The 15,067-nt window shown below is 42.3% G+C and overlaps 1 protein-coding gene across 6 annotated transcripts in view; it reads left to right on the forward strand.

The window, feature by feature from the left end:
• Positions 1-15,067, forward strand: part of LOC115175871 (semaphorin-6D) — a 130,776-nt gene that overhangs the window by 75,503 nt on the left and 40,206 nt on the right. For 5 of the 6 annotated variants that reach the window (XM_029735465.1, XM_029735458.1, XM_029735460.1 and 2 more), the window contains one exon: positions 4,530-4,656. The gene's annotated coding sequence lies outside the window, so the exon portion shown is untranslated. Of the gene's footprint in view, positions 1-1,115; positions 1,257-4,529; positions 4,657-15,067 lie in introns of those variants that run through there. The other variant, XM_029735463.1, reaches the window with a different exon arrangement.

Consider the following 15,067-nt stretch of genomic DNA (forward strand, 5'->3'; position numbering starts at 1 on the left):
ATGAACCCTCTCTGAACTCTCTGTAGTGACTTTGCAGCAAAGTATTAAACACGCACACACCTACACACACCTGTCACTGCATCAGCCAATTGTAAACCCATTCTAGGACTGCAGCCTCCTTTCTCAGAACGTTATTGTATGTAGATTGTCTTTGTCTTTGCCCTCTTTCAGTTGAACTTTTCTTCAACTTCTCTGTCTCGTCTTATTTTTTCCTGTCTTTCTTGCTTTATAACATTTTTGACATGCGTTTTTCTGGATTTTTTTTGTTGTTATTCTGTCTCTCACTGTTCAAATAAACCTACCATTAAAATTATAGACTGATCATTTCTTTGTCAGTGGGCAAACGTACAAAATCAGCAGGGGATCAAATACCTTTTTCCCTCACTGTATGTGGTGCCAAACTGGATCAAAACATCTACTGCTTTCTCAGTTAGGCAGGAGACTGCTTCCTGCAGTAGATGAGCAACCCAGGACTGTGTGAGTGTGTTTGCCTCAAAAAGCATCTTGCTTCAATCAGTTCATTCCAGTTCAGAATACAAATTAGTACTTGTATTTTAACAGCAACAGTTCCCACCTAGACTAGTTTTCAACAATCATTTTTATAGTGAGATGTACAGTAGGCCTGATCATTTTTCATCTTCATCTGTACTGTTAATAAGGGTTGCACATCAGTAACTAGCTAGCTTGCTTTGGCTAACGTTAGCTATTAGCTGTGTACAAGGCCAGAGGATTGTTTGAAAAAGAAACTCACATCTACTACTATGAGAGTTAGTTAGTATTTCCTTATTTCTGCTTATCATCACCTGTTATAAAATGACAACAATGCCTTGCTAGATGACTTACTTTTCCACTGTCAAAGCACTGTTTCCTGAAGCATTCTGCCCTGTTCAGAAAGAACTCCCTGGGTTTACCATCATGCTGTGGATGTTTGATCAGGATGTGTCGTTTTATTCATTTCTTTGTTATGAGAGACTCATTACTAAGCACTTCCACACACAAAACACATTGTGGGTGCTCCTAGTTAATTCGCAAAGTTTGTATGAAAGAGAGAGAAACTCATCCCTGTGTTTGTGTTTCATGACAATTGAGCTCAGTCAGAACTTGTGGCTAGCGTGAGTCCATTTGATGACAGCGGTGAGTGATGGCGAGTGGGAATGACAAGTCAGTGGCTGACAGCGCATCATCTGCTGCTGAACCACAGCGCTACATCGTGTGTCGCGGAGTGATCTTCAAGGAAACTGCAGAAAAAAGATCAGGTGAATCGCAAAGTACACGGGCATTTCCCTCTCGCGCAGCTGCCAAACTGAGCAGAGACCGCTGCTAAACAGAGAGTGCAGATGCACTTGGCCAAATCAATTCCAGTAATTAATGAAATATTATACATTTACTCTGACACGTCGCAACCCACCATTAACAGGTCCAAGTGGTTCGTGACCCCTACTTTAAGAAAGGCTGCTTTAAGTCCATTGCATAATTTTTTCATATTTCCATTCTCTTTACCTCTGCATCAACCCATTGCTGCCTGCTCTTATTCTCTACCTCTCTTCCTTTATTTATTGGCCTTTGTCTCAGCTCATGGAAAAATCCAGATAGATTCACTCTAGGCATGTTGGCCATGAGAGGTAGATGTCACAGGCACACCCTTTTACACAATCCCGCTCTCAGATTGGTGACCTATTGTAGAGGATTTTCTACTGCCTTGCCTAGAGTGAAACTGGGAATCAACAGGAAAAATCTCTCATTACCCAAACGTTCCGTCTACGAGGACAGGCAGAATGTCTTTGGAATGGCTGGAGATATGACCAAGCAAGCTGCATTGATCTGTCTTAGCATGCCATTATTTTCTCTCAAAGTCAAACCACTCTCAATAAATCTCCAAAATACATCAGTGGAGTAATTCATTGGCCAAACACATTAAGCCATTGAAAGCCCAGCTCTGGACAACTGCCCGGCGACAGCCAAACAACCAATTCATCCAGTAATCAAACAACAAGACAGATACTGTAGACAACTTGTTTAAGCATGCATCAAACACTCAATTAAGTTTTGACATGATGTACTAAAAACCCATTGGTAGTGTAAAAAGATCATAAAGAGAACGCCATTATCGTTGGACAAGCGATATAAACAAAGGCATTTCTGAAATGAAAGGGCACCAGAACGAAGAAACAGTGTGTACTTTGGGTGAAAGATTGATTGATAAAGAAATGGTAGATCAACAGAAAGGCAACAACTAGGCTTGTTGTGAAATATATATATTTTTTAAATGGTATTACAAATCCTGACTCAGAGGAAGTCGAGCTGACGGACCGATTGAGAATGGGAAAGGCAGCATGGGCAAAACGCCAAAACAATGGTAGGTCAAATCAGGATAAAACCTTCCAAAACATTGTTTTGTTGGAGAAAGTACAAGATAAAAAGCCAGTGACGGGATAATACAACTGGACGCCGGATCATAACAACGGGGCCATTACAGGCCTGAGGGCTTAGAGCCTTTGGATTCGTCTCTTATTCGGCTTCCTATTGGCCAGGTGGTCTCTCTGGGTTGCCGTTGCTAGCAGGTTGCTACGGTAGCAGGTTTGCTCTGGACTCACCTCAGTGGTCATGTTTCCCTCTGGTAAAATTAGATTAGAGAGCCTCAGCCAGTCTCCTGTGGGTCTTCGTTGTGTGTTTAACTCTTGAGCTCACGCTCGTTAGTCAAGTTCAATTATAATTGGACCAAGACTTCCTTTAAAAAATCTGATTAGTAAAGGTTATTCAACAAAAAAGTTCCCTCCAGTAAAATGTTAGTATGTCAAATCCAGGAAATAGGCTACTTTTAACATTGATTGTTTTTGTTTAAGAGGGTCATCTAATAGCTTAGTAAGCAATTATGTTAGTCTAATGATAGTTCTTTACTTTATATTTTTGGGAATTAAAATAGTTCAATTTGCCGACAACCAGATTGTGGCATCATTTTATGATACAGATCTATTTACTTGGATGTCGTCAGTCAAACCTAATGCCACTGACCGCCATTCCCTACTAATAGTGGACCATGTTGAGGTCACCATTGAGGTTTTGACTGTCATCCACTCTTGGCTAGTGCTGTGCGATATGGCTAAAATATCATGTCACGGTATTTACCAAACAAATGACGGTATTTGACCGTATTTTATGTTTTTAATTGTACAAATTCAAAATTTGCTTTCTGAGTAGTGTGTGACCATACGGTGACAACACACACATTCTAAGTGATTTCAATGGATCTTTGTCCATTCTGATTTGTTTTATACTGTTCAATTCAACTTCAACAGAAAGTCATTTTCAGCATTTTCTGCACTCATTTGAGATCATTTCCACACTGCCACGTAGGGCTGCACAGTATTGGCAAACAATCTAGGCCTTATTTTTAACCGAATGTTGCAATTTCAATTTGACTTGATATTTAGAGTAAAACACTTGGGTGAACTGTGGAATCATGGAAATATAACTATTATTTTAATTCTATAGTTAGAATATAATAGTGGGCACTTGAATACGGTGTTTGACATGACAACGAATGAAAATGCCAGGGAGGAGTTATTGTGTCAGGGTAGGAACCAATGTGTTAAGTGTTTCCTAGAGGACCCTCGAATCTTTGACTACATTGAATGTTTCCTCTTAGCTACTTCATGTAGCTTAGATATTCATGCTTCATGTACAGTATTCCTCTTTGATTTTGAAAATGCTGTTGCACAAACAACATGCTGAATTATGTCTACACCATCACTGGTATTATGAGTCTGTATAGCAAATGACGTTTGCTCCCGACATTTATTAGCTAGCTAGCCAGTAGACTAGCGATTAGCATTAGCGGCTAACAAGATTTAGGCCCAACTTGCTAAGAAAAGACAAACCAGCTGTTTTCAGATGTAAGAAACACAAACTAACAGTGTAATTATAGAACGCTAGTGAATTTATATTAAGAAGCTTAGTGGAAACAGCATCGTTGTCATCAACATTGTTGCATGTGCTGCATTGACCATGCAGACTGGAAGCAAGTGTCTCGTGGTAGAGGAACAACAAATGCGCTCCTTGAGTGACAGGTGGCGGGACTAGGTCTGTGTTGAAAGCGGCATGGAGAGAGAGAGAGCGGAGAGAGATGACTCAAGTAGCGAAGTAAAGTATAAAAATGTACATTAAACATGGTGCATCACATTTAATAAACCAAACATTCAAATACCGTTATAGAAGGTAAAGTAAAAACCCAAACCGGTCCGTGCATCAATACTGGTATATCGTAAAATACAGTATACCACCCAGCCCTACTCTTGGCCTCCATTGCACCTCAAACAGATGGATTTGTTAATGTCTCCCGGTTATCTGTTTATCAGGATGTTTATATGCTACATTAGCAGGCCCTCTCACTCCCACTCTGTCTCCCTAACCACAATCGCAAACCCTGGATTGGACAGTCAGAGGGGTGAAGCGAAAACAAGATGGGGCCATTTTGTTGTGTGTTTATAAAAGTCGACGATTCTGATTAAATGTTGTTCTTGTTATCACAGGACTTTGCTGAGGACCACTCTGCGGGGGTCCACCCCCACCTCCCTCTCTTCTTCCTGAACCATTGTGAACTTCGACGATAGTGACTGATTGGACACTGCATCTGCCGGTCTCAGCAGATTCTAGACTGTGAGTATCAACTAGTTTCTCTCCAATTGCAGGACATGGTTAGATTTCCCTTTGAGCACTTCTGTTCTCAGCCTAGCGATTTTGATTTCATAATGCACTTTATTCGATCAGAAAAGTCACAAAGCCAAAGTATTGTAATCCCTCTATAGCAATGTCAATCACAACCGTGATGTAGTTACTGGCAAAATATCTAAAGTGGTAGTACTTGTATAAGCTCTGGAGACATGGTTAGCTAAGTCCATTGTGTGTGGCCCTAACGATATTACTCTGATCTCTCTCAAAGTTGGCACTAGGGCTGGGAATTGCCTAGGGACCTCACGATACGATATTATCACAATACTTAGGGGCCAATACGATATGTATTGCGATTCACATGATTCTATATGTATTGCGATTTGATACTGTGATTTTATTGCGATTCGATGCTCCAAACATATTGCTCACCTCCTCTGCTGCGGAGGGAAAAGAGAGAGCCATGAGAAAACAAGTTTTGATCAGCCATGGCAATAAAAGTGCTTAAAACAAATTGGCGCCCTATTTAAAAAGAAGATGGAGAACAATCTATGAAGGAAAAATATATATTTTTTTAGTTTTGGTGCAACCAACTAGCGCACAAATAATATTGCGATTATTGTCAAAATGTAAAAAATAATATCCTGACATGTAACTATAGATTTCTCCCCCCCATCACTAGTTTGCACAGGCAAGGACGTGGCTGCCCAATGACACAGGCACACAAAGCAGCACACTTCAATGTTAGCTCTACTACGCCATTGCCCTCAACCTTCGTTAAGTCCGTTTGAGTGACTAAACGGCCTTGGTTAGCTGACGGGCTGTGGAGAGGTTATTTTTGCGGGCATACGGGTCTCTTCGCGGCTCTTGTCCTCCTATCAGCCATGTTGGCAGAACCCTTTGTGTGGGTTTGAATGAGACTGTAGCACTTGTAGGTGTACCGAGGTCAGCTTTGTACAGGGAAGGTCGCTGAGAGTAAAGGTGAAAATAGACACGGTAACACTCAACAGAGGCATGGGTAGACCATTCAGCCCAGGTGTGGGGAAACCCTGTTAGTTTTGAGCCAGAGTGTTGACGAGTTGTCAGCCATTGTGCCACAGCAATTCATTTTAGTCAGTATTTGGATAGAATGTTTGCTCACCTGAATTTTCAGCTGTGCTGACGTTAAATCAGGCCACTGGAAAACCACGTGAGATGATTCTCAAATGTAATTGCAGGGGTAGCCTTTCCTCACTAACACCCAGTTGAGTGGTTAACATAGGGTCAGTTTTAAATAGTGATGCACCGATATGGCATTTTGGGCCGATGCCGATATCTGATATTTTCCTTGCCATAAAACCCGATACCGATAACTGATATTTAACATTTTAGCGGCCTTTTAAGCATTCTAGTACAGTTAAATAGTTAACACACACACACACACACATGGACGCAGCGGTCTAAGGCACTGCATCTCGGTGCAAGAGGTGTCACTACAGTCCCTGGTTTGAATCCAGGCTGTACCACATCCAGCCGGGATTGGGAGTCCCATAGGGTGGCGCACAATGGGCCCAGCGTCGTCTGGGTTGTAAATAAGAATTTGTTCTTAACTGACTTGCATAGTTAAATAAAGGTTACACACAGACACACACACACACAGACACAGACACACACACACACACACACACACACACACACACACACACACACACACACACACCACACTGACCAAAAAGTAATTTTGTTGGCATTTACGTTTGTCCCCATTACCAGTAAAACATAATCCAAACCTATTTCTTTCACTTACTTGCTGTGCTGTTGCGTTGTTCAGTCATTTCATTCTCAACCAGGATTTCTATGGATCGTCGTTTGGGTCTTTGCATGTCAAAAAAGATACACGTCAAATAACACTATTTGTAACCTTCTGCATCACTTTCAAAGAGGTACCTTTATTTTGAAGGCAAACTGCAAATTCCACTATTGTGCCTAATCCTTATTGTGGCTAGCTTCACAACACATAACCCGGTCAGGTCGAGCCTCACTAGCCAGATGAAGCTAGCTGGCTGCTTATAACGTTAGCTTTGGGCAACAGGTTTAAGTAGCTGGCTAGCTAATTATTTTCATGAACTGAAGTTCAATTTCAATAGGCGAACCTAGTTACCTAGTTAATACTTACTCACAAGGATTCCTAAATCATTGCTAAGAATAGTGAAAATGACTGCAATTTCTACTGGTCATTGTTTTCAGGCTGGTTGTATTGGTGCTAGCTAGGTACCAAGCTAAAGCTAGCTAGCTACCCCAGAAGTTGCGGTCAAACAAATAATGCTTTACTACCAACGCGGTATTGTAAACACATTGTTCGTAGCTGGTGTTTTCTAGTTTGCACACTTTTTTGTACAGCTTTGACAGTGCTACTGATAGTAGTGGTGGCGCTTGGCTTGAACGTGCAAATTCAGAACACACAACATTCTATGATAGAACTGTGTTATTTGACGTGTCAAATTAAAAGCTTATTTAACGCGTCATAGTGTTATTGTCAAATAGTGTTATTTGGCGTGTATCTTTTTTGACACGCAAAGACCCAAATGGTGTTCCATAGTGTGTTGTGAAACTAATAGCAGTGACGCTATTACTGTGTAACTCCAGTAGGGCAACATCTGAACAATAGCACACTTGGTAACATTAGTGTGTACTGGTGCTCGACCAGTCACGAAGGCCAACATTACCCACGACAGAGAACGGTTGATTGTCAAGGGCAATGAATTCCATTATCTTGGCGTTAATGGATTTTGCCTTTGAGTTGTCTCGCTGAAATTTTCTTACTCTTTCAAATGACTACTCGACTCGTTGACTGCTCAACCCACACAGCAGACATTGTGGGCTAGGTTAGGAATGCTGTGCTGCACGTGTAGTGCAAAATTTTACATGGCGTCATTACGTCATGTACCTACGTTATATAGGTATGCACGTCAGCTTTGATATCGGTTTTTCACATCGGCGTTAAACAAGACATCAGGCCGATACCGATGTTGTCATTTTTATCTAATATCAGCCGATTCCGATGTGTTCACCAATATATCGTGCATCCCTAGTTTTAAATCATTTGATAAATGGGGCATACCTTAAGCCGAAAGGGAGGACATTGAAATTATACTGACCCTGTATAGAATGTCCACTTTGTACGTTCTGAATTTTGTGTTTGTTTGATTATGGGGTTTTCACCTATCCTTTACAAGGTTTTCAATCAGCTAAACCCTTGTCTTGTGACGAATGGATACTTTTGTAACTATGAACGTTTTCTTGCGCCACTGCCACAGACACAGTTAGCTACCGGACAATTTAAATACAGCAAGAAAACGAATTAAACGTGCATTATCTAGCTAGCTCGTAATTAACAATATATTACAATATTGTAGAAGTATTAAATAACTAGCGTTAGCTCGTTAATTTGCAAAGAAGAACATGGCTAACGTTAACGTTGTTAGTTATGTTGGCTGTAATGTCATTACGCGTTAGCTAGCTAACTTACTGGTCGTACAGTTCCTCTACCACCTTCTCTCCTATCATGGACAACACCTTCTACTCCAGCTGGTTCACATGAATGGTTTCTCTGCTCCCTTCTTCTTAGCTGCCGACTTAATGTCGGACCACTGTTTTTTACGGCGGCGTCACTGTCCCTTGCCATACCCCCGACGTCAAAGACAGACTCTCTCATCCTCTCTTTTTGGTCACTACAGGGACCCCGCAGTTTTCGAGTGTCGCCAACAGCAATCTTTTCCTAGCTGCTATTTCCTCCACCATCACTTCAAGCTCTTGTTTGCTGAAGTTTTTATTGCGCTTTCTTTGGTTATCCATTTTTGTTTTTGATATAGCTAGTCTGATGGCTATAATGTGTGAGAAAAAAATCTTGAGACAAAGCAGATTAATAAATGTAAATAAATGTAACTAACACTTTATTATAGTGGGCCAAATCCTATCATCTCTGTCAAAAAGGCTTACCAAAGAAGATATTTCCGAAGTTCTTAGGAAAGATATTTACGAAGTTCCTAAGAAAACTATGAATTCCTAAGAACATTTTGAGGAATTGCACTTACTATCTTATGAACTTCTTATTTTTTTCCTTAAGAATGTTTTGTGTATCCAGCCCATGGTAAGCAGAGCTAACGCAAAATAGCAATGAGAAAAAGAGGAGGATGACTTACAGTGGAAAAGGCCGAAAGAGAAAAAGAACGAGACTATACAATAGTATAGCGATAAAGGAGAAGAGAGCAGTCACGTTTCGGCTTCCGATGCATGTGGCAAGATGACATCTCTGGTGATAACAGGCACTTAGCTCTCACTCTCTAGCACCTGCAGCACTCCCATTATGCACTTCTACGTTGGCACAGAACAGCACTGGAGGTCAAAGTATCAATTCCCCAACAGCCGGCTGTCCAGGGAGAGAGTAACCACAGAAACCCAGCTCTGGGATGTCCTCACCACGGGGCATGACACAACCTTTTTCTCAAAGTGCCGCAGAAGGGGGACTGAGGTTCTCAACCACACTAACACTCACACACACCACGCATACATACACACACAAATGCATACCTCAACTTGCTCTGACACAAACACACACTGACACACACAAATCACTTGAAATCTTGCTAAAGTCTGACAGGGCTAGTTGTTAGGTGGCATGTCCACCAGGGAGCAGAGCCCAGAAAGAAAAGCACTTCTGTGATTCAAACCCTCTTGCTCAGTAATCACTCCCATGTCTCACTGTTGCCTTCAGCTCCCCCCAATTATCGCTGCGTCAGCCGGTCCAGCCGAGTGTTAGGGACACTAAAGACTGGTCTATTTTTAGAACAAATGGGGCCACAGCTTCTGTCCCTATCTGCTCACAGACACACGCTGAAAAACTGTGAAAGGAGACTGCTCCATTTTCCTATAACTTTCCGCATTCATCAATCTATGGGCTCACACAAACACACACTTGCTATACACAAAGAGATACACACACACACTTTCTCACAAACAGTGCTGAGAGACGTGCACTTTCAGGAAGGATGTAGAATCGTTTGGGTATCGGTCGTTTCAAGAGAATGAGGACAGTCAATCCTTTCTACCTATCTATGATAGCTCTACTATCATAGACAGTGTTTATGGACTCGTAGTTAGCGGCTTGGCTGAGTACAGAAGGACAATGTCATCCTTTGTTGACAGAGTTAATATGCCCTAGATGAGACTGGTACAGTAGCTGGCTGCTCTGAGGAGGATCAATGTGTTTGGAACTGTCCTGGGATCAGAAGCCAGGGTTGTGTAATATAACATTGTATGACATGCGTGGTGTTAAAGGCGGTTCTGAGTACAGAGGCATCAAACGAAGTGGACCAAAGCAGCAGGCTGTAGGTCAAAATGAGAGGGGAGAAAGCAAAGTGACATGGGGAGAAGAGAGAAAAACAACAGAAGTACAGCCAAAAAGACTGGCGATTTTAGTTCAAGAGACATTGAGGAATGATCTGAATTTGAAAGAAAGATGATTGAAGAGAGAGAAGCAGAAGAAATAGCATTGAGAGAGAGGGGGGAGGTAGAAAAATGTCAGAGAAGCCGAAAGTGGAATAAAAGAGGGGGGGGACGAGGGACCCTCCAGTCCTGCTTTTCATCTCTCCCTGATGAGTGAGGGGCTATTTTTAAAACCCTTCATCTGTCTAATCATTCCTCTGAGTTCTGGCGTTCATCTTTCACCTCTTGTCTTTAGCAACCATCACTCATTGTTCGGCATCCTTGTTTTCATTGAGTTTCTCTCTCTTTCAAACAGTTTACTAACAGTCTCTTGCCTTCCCCTTTTAAGTTCTCTCTGACAAGCGAAGAGGGGAATGACTGATGCGATGCAAGAGGTCCCCCTTTTATTTCCAAAATTGAATTATTTCTCTCTTCCCCAAACAAAGTTCATAAAAGAATCATGAAATTATAAATCTGAATCATAGTGACTTGATCGTTTCTTGGGCCCTGCTCTCGCTCTCTGTTCTTACATTTGCATGGAAGACACTTTAGAGTGTCTTTAGGGCGCCAAGGACATGGACGTCAATTAAGGAATCCCCCTGCATCTCTCTGATTCAGAGTGGTTGGGTTAAATGCGGAAGACACATTTCGGTTGAATGCATTCAGTTGTGTAACTGACTAGGTATCCCCTTTCCCTTCTAACTTGGCCATCTTGAGGGCAACTGGCTTCAAACATTTAATTCATATAATGTCAAAACCCCCCTCGCCTCCTTCCCCCAGGCAACGTTGGCTCTTTCTCTCCACTAGCTATTTGTCTGATGCAGCCCTCCCTTGTCCCCAAAGTGGTTCTGCTTGGCGACTTGAGTCGCTTGTGGAAATTCCACAGATGGCAGCCAAGAGAGACGAGAAGGGCAGAAATAGAGTTCAGGAGGGGCAACGGAATGTGACGCTAAGACCATAAAGTGTGTTTCCAAGAGGCCTGATAACAGAGGGCTAATGTTACCACGCCACCTCCCCTCTCACTGTACCCTATTGCCCAAAAGGCTACTCCCTCGGTGCCGAAGAAATATGAATGGGAGTCAATGACTGATATGAATAACATTGTGTTGGACACAGGTGGACACGCGCACACACACACACACACACACACACACGCCTACGCATGCACACAGACACACATACGCATGCACACAGAAACACACACACAGCCAATGGATCCCCCACCCTTCATGAGCGATGCCTCTGCAGCTCTCTACTGCACACAGAGTAATGAGAACTTCAGGTCTGTGGAGCCCAGTGCATTTATCACATGCTCACACTTAATGGTCCCTCTGCCAAGGCTTAGCGCCACGCCTGCTAGCCGCCCGCTACAAACAGGACTGTTTATCTCCGCCGTCTCTCTGCAGCTGTGTGTGTGTGTGGTTGGGAGTGTACTGTCTTCATTGTTGATGATCACTCTCTCTCTTTCTCATGTGGTCTCTCTCCAATGCACTCCTCTTTCTTTCTATCCTCATGTTATCCATCTCTCTATCTCTCCATCCCTCCTTCTTTCTCTCCCATTTTCCTCTGTGTCTCTTTTCTAGGAGAGAAGGTTCTTTTGGTGTTTGTCCTTCAGTGTGACATCAAGCACACACAGTGAAAGATGGCTGCTGGATTAGCTGTCATGATGAAAGCTTATCCCAGTTTTTCTCTCACGGTCCAGTGCCGTGTTTCAAGGCACTCTCTATTTTAGAGTGAACACATTATCTCCCTCTCTCTTTCTCTCTTTCTCTCTTTCTCACACACACACTTTCTTTCAAATTCAAATTGCTTTATTTGCATGAGAAACATTGCATAAATATTGCCAAAGCATCAATGTATACAACATAAAAAAAGAAAGTTAACACTTTCTCTCTCTGTGAAGGACTTTTAAGAGCAAGCATTCACAAAAAAAAGTGCATTCCTTTGTTGTATATCAAGACAACTGATATGATATGATTTGTGTTATCTGTATGCTCTACCAAATTCAAATCCATTTTAGGCCTATTGAGCCAGAGGGATGATCTTGCATTTTTTATCAGGTTTAACTCTGATCAGCCATTTTTACCTGGTTTTCCTCTCACCTAGAGACCATTCGTGATAAACAGTCTTATGCGTTTCGGGTTAACAACACGCCTTGCCAGTTGGTACCCTGTAAAGTCTGTAAGATGCCACAACAATGTAAGAGCAGACACAATGATGAAGTATCTCATCACAGCGGAGAGCGCTAGGAAGCGTACAGGCGAGGCCGTGGCATTTTACGCTACCTAGCGCCGTATTCAAAATGGAGGGCTTAAGAAGTGCACGGATAAATCCCATTGATTCATCACGTGAATTTGCATAGACTGCGCTAAAATGGAAAAGCACTCGTACAAAGCGATCATTCTATTGTGTCAGGAGGATAGCGGGGAGCTCTGCTTTGTACCTAACCCTCTCCTTTCTGCTTTACCTCTTTATCCTGGAGGAAAGGTAGTGCGTCTGTACAGATGTTTAATGGCGCCTTTGAGATTCTCCAAAGCCTCTTTGTGAAAGTACATTACTACAGACTCAGCCATGGCTGGTGTTTGATTCCTCCATACCCACCCCGATCTCACATTCTCTGTTAGATCAGTGGTCAGGCCATTTCTCTATTTTAATGTGTGGCAAAAAGTGATTATTCATCTTTTGAAACATAATGTGTTTTATGGGCTTCCCTCTTTCATCTCATGTTTTACTAGATTTGGTTTCAAGGCTATTTATTTCTATGAAAGAACAGGAAAATACCTCTGTTGCCGAGCACAAAAGCTTTGCGTTGTTAAGTGTGAAACACCAAACAAGCATGGCTGAGAAAGAGAAACTGAGAAAATATGCATTTATGGAAAAACGAGAAGAACACAAGAGAGCGAGAGAATGAGAGAAACAGACCCGTTGAGAAAAACAAAGAAAGAGAAAGCGAGACCCGGGTAGAAAAACAAAACACACGCACAAGACAAAACACAGACATCACATTATCCTAAAATGATCCTGTCTGGACCTGGCGGTTTCAGGTGTGCGTGGTAGAGCTGACGCTGTGATGCTCAGAGGAAAACGCTAGCGCTCATCTTTTTAATAGGGCCTCCTAATGATCCCTGAAGGCTGCCTGGCTGGGTACCGGCCCTCTGTGGGGAGGAAATGGAGGAATTAGCACAAAAGGAGACGCCGCCCACCAAAGCCGCTGACCACTGGGATATTCCCAGGTCGTGCCAGGGTTCCGTGACAGATCTCGTTTCTGCCGCCAAAGCAGATACTTGGATTTTGGCAGGTGGGTGGCGACTGGCTAGGAGTAGATTGGCAGCTGACTTGCTTAGCGAAGGGGATAGCCATGTCCTACGGATCATCAGAGACTGGGAAAGAGCAGTGCAAGGCACACACACACACACACACACATGGAAATTACACACACATAGAGCTGAATACTGACATGTAACACACACACAGCTAGCTGCCCCCTGCATCAATTCACACACAGCCACTGACCTATAGCAGTAGATAGGTACTTCAAGCTTCATTCATGAAGGTTACCCAAGTTCAACACGAGCAATGGTCAACACCATCAAATACTTTTTGTTTTGCATAGAACATGCAGCCATTGATTTGTGCTACGGACACCATTGATGTCTCCAAGCACAAACAACTTTCTCGGAAGCAGAAACGTATGTAATACCAATGGTTATTTTAATGACCACTCATAATGCAACTGTGTGCATTTAGATGACATCACAGGGCACGTGTACTGCATTTGTTTAATTTTCAGGCTCAGGTTCATTAAACCCATCGTTAAATGTACCCATGCAGTTTAGAAATGTTAAACATGATGTTCATATGCCTGGATCTTGGATATTTCAGTCAATATATCAACGGTACACTTTCTTTTGGTGCTCTTAGGGTTTACAGGTCCCAGTACAGTTGCAAAAGTGTATTTGAATGATTGCCAAGCTTCTCACGCACTTGCTTCTTTGCTATGTGCGTGTTTGATAAGCCTTGAGTGTAATATGTTTATGTCCGCTTCAGATTTTCCACTGATATTCTCAACCTTTTACAGGACATTATGTTAATTTAGCGAAATGCTTTGACTAGGACTAGATAAGCTAGGATAAGCTAGGATAAGCAGGACTAGATAAGCTAATTAGAAATCTTTGGGAACAGTCTAAAACTCCTCTTCATACTCCGTAAGAGTCTGTTGCTAACATCACCATTCCAATGCTATGCTTCCTATCCCTTCATTTATGTCTCTGCCAGTTGAGATCTGACCGTTCCAAGGCTAATTTGCGTTTTGCTCGTGTAGTCTTGTCAACACACCCCTGTCTCTGCTAATCTGTGAGCCACAGTGTCTGCCAAGGTCCCGTAAAGTTCACTCATTTTAGCAGCCACCAGCACCATTAGGGGCCCACCACAGCTTTTCACAGAACCTTTAGGCTGTTGAAAGATTTCCTTGGACTTTCTGCTACGGGGAACTAAGGGCAAGAGAAATACACCAGTATTAGAAGATTACTTTGTTTTGTCACATGACACTGAGATTCTGTCTTTCTGCTTTATCCCAACTATTGCTTTGTGAGATTTATATATTTTTTAATCTCGACTAGGGGTTGGAACCGTTTCAGGGAACAGAACAGAAAACCGTAAAAGAACGAAATAGTTTGAGGAACAGAATCAGAACCGAGAGTGATCTATACTGTTACGGAACAGAACCGTTATTTTAAAATCAGTTGAACAGGTTAATATAAAAAAAATACATTCCAGGCATTTTTTTTTATCAGTCCCACAAAATACGCGACAAAGTGCCTATGCAAAGCCCTCACTCTGTCACTCAGAAATCTATTCCAGTGTCTACCTACCAGCTGGAAATCTTTGCTAGTGTGTGTATTTTACCTGCCCTTCCCCCTCAGAAGCATTGGTTACT

The sequence above is a fragment of the Salmo trutta genome, chromosome 36, assembly GCF_901001165.1.
Source record: "Salmo trutta chromosome 36, fSalTru1.1, whole genome shotgun sequence".
Classification (NCBI taxonomy): Eukaryota; Metazoa; Chordata; class Actinopteri; order Salmoniformes; family Salmonidae; genus Salmo; species Salmo trutta.